At 37.2% G+C, this 6,236-nt stretch overlaps 1 long non-coding RNA gene across 1 annotated transcript in view; it reads right to left on the bottom strand.

Annotated features, from left to right (window-relative positions):
- LOC138948433 (uncharacterized) overlaps nt 1–6,236 on the bottom strand; it is a 179,115-nt gene that overhangs the window by 147,529 nt on the left and 25,350 nt on the right. The gene's annotated exons all lie outside the window — the stretch shown is intronic.

Below are 6,236 nucleotides of genomic sequence, written 5' to 3'. Positions count from 1 at the left end.
AGTTATTATATTTAGTCAAGTTTTGACTAAATATTTTAACATCGAGGGGGAATCGAAACGAGGGTCGTGGTGTATGTGCGTGTGTGTGTCAGTGTGTGTGTGTGTGTGTGTGTGTGTGTGTGTGTAGAGCGATTCAGACCAAACTACTGGACCGATCTTTATGAAATTTGACATGAGAGTTCCTGGGTATGAAATCCCCGAACGTTTTCTTCATTTTTTTGATAAATGTCTTTGATGACGTCATATCCGGCTTTTCGTGAAAGTTGAGGCGGCACTGTCACGCCCTCATTTTTCAACCAAATTGGTTGAAATTTTGGTCAAGTAATCTTCGACGAAGCCCGGACTTCGGTATTGCATTTCAGCTTGGTGGCTTAAAAATTAATTAATGACTTTGGTCATTAAAAATCTGAAAATTGTAAAAAAAAATGAAAATTTATAAAACGATCCAAATTTACGTTTATTTTATTCTCCATCATTTGCTGATTCCAAAAACATATAAATATGTTATATTCGGATTAAAAACAAGCTCTGAAAATTAAATATATAAAAATTATTATCAAAATTAAATTGTCGAAATCAATTTAAAAACACTTTCATCTTATTCCTTGTCGGTTCCTGATTCCAAAAACATATAGATGTGATATGTTTGGATTAAAAACACGCTCAGAAAGTTAAAACAAAGAGAGGTACAGAAAAGCGTGCTATCCTTCTTAGCGCAACTACTACCCCGCTCTTCTTGTCAATTTCACTGCCTTTGCCATGAGCGGTGGACTGACGATGCTACGAGTATACGGTCTTGCTGAAAAATGGCATTGCGTTCCGACAGTTTCATTCTGTGAGTTCGACAGCTACTTGACTAAATATTGTATTTTCGCCTTACGCGACTTGTTATATCTATTTTCTTTCATCGCAAATAAACATCTTCCTTTCTGCATACGTTTCACACCTCATTCACGTATACAACTAAATTCCATACCAAATCATCTTGCATTTTGTTCACCTCTTTCTACATTTCTCTAAACATTTTTATTTCAGTAGTCAAACACCTTTTCTTCCTATGTGGATGTTCTGTGATCAATGGATGGCGCAGACTAACATGAACATGTGCTAGAAAAATAATGTAAAATGTTTAAATGTAATCTAATGTCAGTTGTGGGCAAACACTTAACCAAAGTTAAAACGTGACCTCAAAAATGGGGTAATATGCAAAAACTTAAAAAATATATCAATATGTGATGTCATGTTAAAGCTGTCTGCAAGCAGATTTCTACACCTTCTCGTGTCATGGCCTATCCGATTCCTTATATCTCAAAGTGTCTTCCACTTAATTTTCAGTCATTTGGCTGCAATCAAAGGAAACAACAAAAGCAACGAAAAAGTTTTTATTTTACTGCGTTTTAGTGAAACATGCAGCCAATAAACACATATTCACTTGCAAAATTATACAACAAACTGTATCAATACATGTTTGTCACATTGCATTCCAAAAAAATTATCTACGATACCAAACCTAGAAAATAAACTGTACTTACATGTATGCGCGTCTATCTAACCGCACCTGGGATAACTGCAGTGATTCGTCAAAAATAGTGTTTTTTCTGTGCGTTTTTTTTCCAATAATGCAATAACAGCACACACATTTGCTTGCAGAATTAAACAACAAATTTCACTGATACATGTTAGTCATTTTGCATCCAAAAAGAATGATCTACGACTCCAAACTTTGAAATATAAACTGCACTTATATTAAAATATTCTGTCAACACGTACTTCAGTTTAAGGCCTAAGTACTTAAGCATTTAGGGTCGAATCTACTTCCGCTATATTCGAAAGGGTGTGCTTGCCAGCTTCTTTAATGCAAAAAATTGAAAATATTATTCATGACGTTGCATTAAAAAAAAAAAAAAAAGCTTTCAGATCTTAGAATGTCATTTCATGTTTAGACAAAAACTTCAAATTGTTAAAACATGTCATTTGGGGGGGGGGGGGGGTAAAAACTTAAAAAATACTGAAATTTTATGTTGCAAATGCCTTAGTGGGCAAAAACTAAAAAATGTTAAGGTGTGACTTTATTTAGGCACATTTCAACTCGCTTCTCATCAAGGATAGCAAAAATGTGATTCAAAAATTTTCTTATTTGTATATTACACTATTTTTTTCCGATCAAATTAATTATTACAAAAATTGTCTAAAGTGACAAACTATGAAAATCATGCATTTAAAAAAAAAAAAAGCTTTTAGAGCTTTCTGATGTCGCTGTAACACTTTAAAACTGCCAGCATGCAGATTTCTACACCTTCTCGTATGATGGCCTATCCAATTCCTTATATCTCAAAGTGTCTTCCACTTTATTTTCAGCCCCGTAGAGCAAGTCGTTTGGCTGCAATCAAAGCAAACAATAAAAGCAACGAAAAAGTGTTTATTTTACAACGTTTTTGTCAAACATGCAGCCAATAAACAAATATTCACTTGCAAAATTATACAACAAACTGTATCAATACCTGTTTTTCACATTGCATTCAAAAAAAATTATCTACGATACCAAACCTAGAAAATAAACTGTACTTACATGTATGAGCGTCTATCTAACCGCACGTGGGATAACTCTGCAGCAGAGCGTATATTGCACGCTCTGCTCCGCAGTGAGTAGTCGAAAATAGTGTTTTTTTCTGTGCGTTTTTTGTAAATAATGCAATAACAGCACACACATTTGCTTGCAGAATTAAACAACAAATTTCTCCGATACATGCTAGTCACATTGCATCCAAAAAGAATGATCTACGACTCCAAACTTTGAAAATAAACTGCACTTATATCAGAGACATCTCTGCTTACATTAAAATATTCTATCAACCCGTACTTAAGTTTAAGGCCTAAGTACTTAAGCATTTAGGGTCGAAACTACTTCCGCTATATTCGAAAGGGTGTGCTTGCCAGCTTCTTTAACAAAAATATTCATTTTGTCAAAATAACATGGACGCCTGTTCATTTTGAATGAACATTTTTCTTGTTTTATTGTTTGTTATTAGATGTCTCTCTTCACAGGGTCTACAATAACTGACAACAGTGTGGCTTGTATAGCTGAGCTGGTCCATATTATCCCAGCGAAGCTGGAGGTGTCCCACGAACGCTATACTCAGTGTCCATGTGTGTGTGTGTGTGTGTGTGTGTGTGTGTGTCTGTGTGTGTGTGTGTGTGTGTGTGCGTGGTCTCTATCACTTTATCACTATTTCTTTCTCTGTGTATATTTGTGTCTAAAGTGTTCTCACTCTCTCTTTCACTGTCTCACTCTCTCTGAGCCGTTGTTGCCTTTCTGAAAGGGTGTGTGTGTGTGCGGGGGAATGGGGGTGTACGTATGTATTTGTGTGCGTGCGTCTCTGTGTGTGTGTGTGTGTGTGTGTGTGTGTGTGTGTGTGTGTGTGTGTGTGTGAGAGAGAGAGAGTGAGTGAGTGTGTGTGTGACTGTTTGCGTGTGTGTGTGTGTGACTCTGTTTGCGTCTGTGTGTGTGTGTGTGTGTGTGTGTGTGTGTGTGTGTGTGTGTGTGTGTGTGTGTGCGTGTGTGTGCTTGTGTGTGCGTCGGTGTGTATTTGCGTGTGTGAGTATGTGTCTATGTGTGAGAGAGAGAGCGAGAGAGAGAGAGAGAGAGAGAGAGAGAGAGAGAAAGAGAGAGAGAGAGAGTTAGGGGAAGGGCTCCTAATATGGACCACTTTTTGTTTCATGCTGATAACTAGCTTGTTTTCTTGCAAAGAAGTTTCATTTTGGTAGTCCTTCTCTCTTAGGTTAACCGTTAGGCCTCATTAGAGTGAAATAGCTTTGATAGACATTCAGCAAAAATTAGATACAGAAAACAATCACAAAGGGTCCATATTAGGAGCCTGGGCGCCTAATATGGACCAGTGAAGCGGCCTTCACGAATCACTGTAAAAAGCCCCCTATATTTTAAAATAACATGATACAACTTAGTGTACAAGTCAGCCTAATTAAAATATGCTCTAGATTTATCTGTTTCGGGTTGATGAGAGCCTTATTTGAAGCACACCAGGAAACTAAAGAAGCTTATCAAAAACAGAGTGAAAATAAGTGAAATTATCAACTTCCACGAAAAGAAGACTTTTTGTTGCTTTTTTTTTAAATCTCGAGGGCTAGTTATCGGTTATTTCCAGCAAGCTTCTTAATGAGTTAATGAAAATAGCCTTTAGCTTTTATTTTCTTCGATTTGTTGAAGGTGGTCCATATTAGGGCACTCGCACATACTTTGAGATTTTGCTATTATTTTTTGTTTGCAGTACAAACTCGGGGTCAACACTTCTAAAATGTAACAAATACGGTTTTAGCTGTCATATATAGCAATTTTTGTGTGATAAAAGCTTTGGCTGTGGACAGAAACGAGTCCGTTTTAGGCGGCAAATTTAGAGTGAACGCTGCCAAAAGTGAAAAAAAGAGAAAAAGCCTAACGGTTTTGAGAGTGTGCTGATCTGTATGATCAACGAGAGAAGTATTTTGGCACCTCGAACTTGAAAAGTATTTTTACAGAGGTCAGCTCTACAGCCCTTTTTGGGTTTTTAAAGGAGTCTGGTCTTTATTTTAAGATTTGAATTTTAAAACTACCTAAGTTATTTGACATATAGGGTTTTGCTTTGACTTTTTTGTTGCCTTCGGGTGACGTTACGGATTTTATGTATTAGAATTGTTTTAATCAAAAAATGTGAAATGATTAACTTGTGGGGTCCGCTGGACCCGAAAAGCAACAGCTAACTAACTAACTAACTAACGGTTTTGAGATTTCTGTTTCTGCAACTGTTTTGACATGTGCAAGTTATCCAGAGAGGGTAAATACAGCGAATAAAACTTTTTTGAGCGCTCTGGCGCCGTTAGTTTGTCAGAACAGAAGGTGGTCCATATTATGGGCCGGTCCATATTAGGAGCCCTTCCCCTATATCAATCACGCCCATACTAGAAGGCGTAACCGTAAATCCAGAAAATCGTGTTTTGATACCTCTCTTTATAATTTTCTTCTTTGTTCTGGTGCAGCTGGCTTACCAGAAGATAAAGTCGAGATATTTTCAGTTACCAATAGAAGTGGTTAAAAGTTCCAGTAGGAGTTGAAATGTTGAAAACTTCAGATGAGAAGATTGTTCATCCTAGGTTTTAGAAATGTATCATGACAATGGGCTCTATTCAAAGCCATGCTAAGACTTAAGAGGCTATGGAACAAGAAGGGGGAGTGGTGGTAATGACAGGATATTCATAATGGATTGACATCATGGCCGTTCGTTCGTTTGTTCATTTGTTTGCTTGACACGGTCGTCCTTGTAACAGTCACACGTGCACAATCGCACATGAAAGGGAAGTTTTTTGTTGTTGCCAAACTATGGCTACAGTTGGGTGTGGAAGTTCACACTCAACTCAACTCAACTCAACTCAACTCAAATTTTATTGGCTTCAATTTTCATGGAAGAATTTGTCTTGCGCTTGGGAGAAAGTAAGTTAACATATAAAAACAGCATTCATATCACATTTCATGTATCACACACAGTAATCACTAGTATAAGCCTACAATTATCACATTTGTACCTGTATCATACATGCAAATAAATAGTATCACATTTCCACGTATCACACACAATATATACATTACATAACATACAGCAAGCTTCCATCTCCCGCGCCCCCCCCCCCTCCCACACATACATATCCTCGCACGTGCGTCGACTCCATACAAATGACATCATCAGTCCATTAACTAAAATGCACAATGACTAGTAGTGGGTACATGATACTTAATACGTGCTCAACTAGACCTGCTAACTAAAATAATAACAGAAACAAAAACAAGGACTGGGCACAACATTTACACGTGTGTGACCTACTTACATCAAGTGCCTGTGATCTATAAATAACAATGATTGCGTTTAAAGTAAAACATGAATAATGCCGATGTTGGGAATATTATAAAAATAAAAATAAAACACACCAGTAACCAGGTTAGATACGTTTATATCTATAATCAATATTTCGGCACGTTACTGCCTTCTTCGGGATGGTAAGCTTATGGAAAGAATGGAATGACGGCACGTGACATACAGTGTAATGAATTTTGTTTGATGATTAATGACGTCATATTGTTTCTCGCGCGTTCTTTCTTTCTCTGGCGTTCTCTGTCTAGCTGTCTATCTCTCATTTGTCTGTCACATACACGTCCACACATTAACACACACACACACACACACACACAC

Source organism: Littorina saxatilis, linkage group LG15, assembly GCF_037325665.1.
Source record: "Littorina saxatilis isolate snail1 linkage group LG15, US_GU_Lsax_2.0, whole genome shotgun sequence".
Lineage (NCBI taxonomy): Eukaryota > Metazoa > Mollusca > Gastropoda > Littorinimorpha > Littorinidae > Littorina > Littorina saxatilis.
Note: the sequence above shows the minus strand (reverse complement) of the source record. Positions and strands in the feature narration are given on the sequence as shown.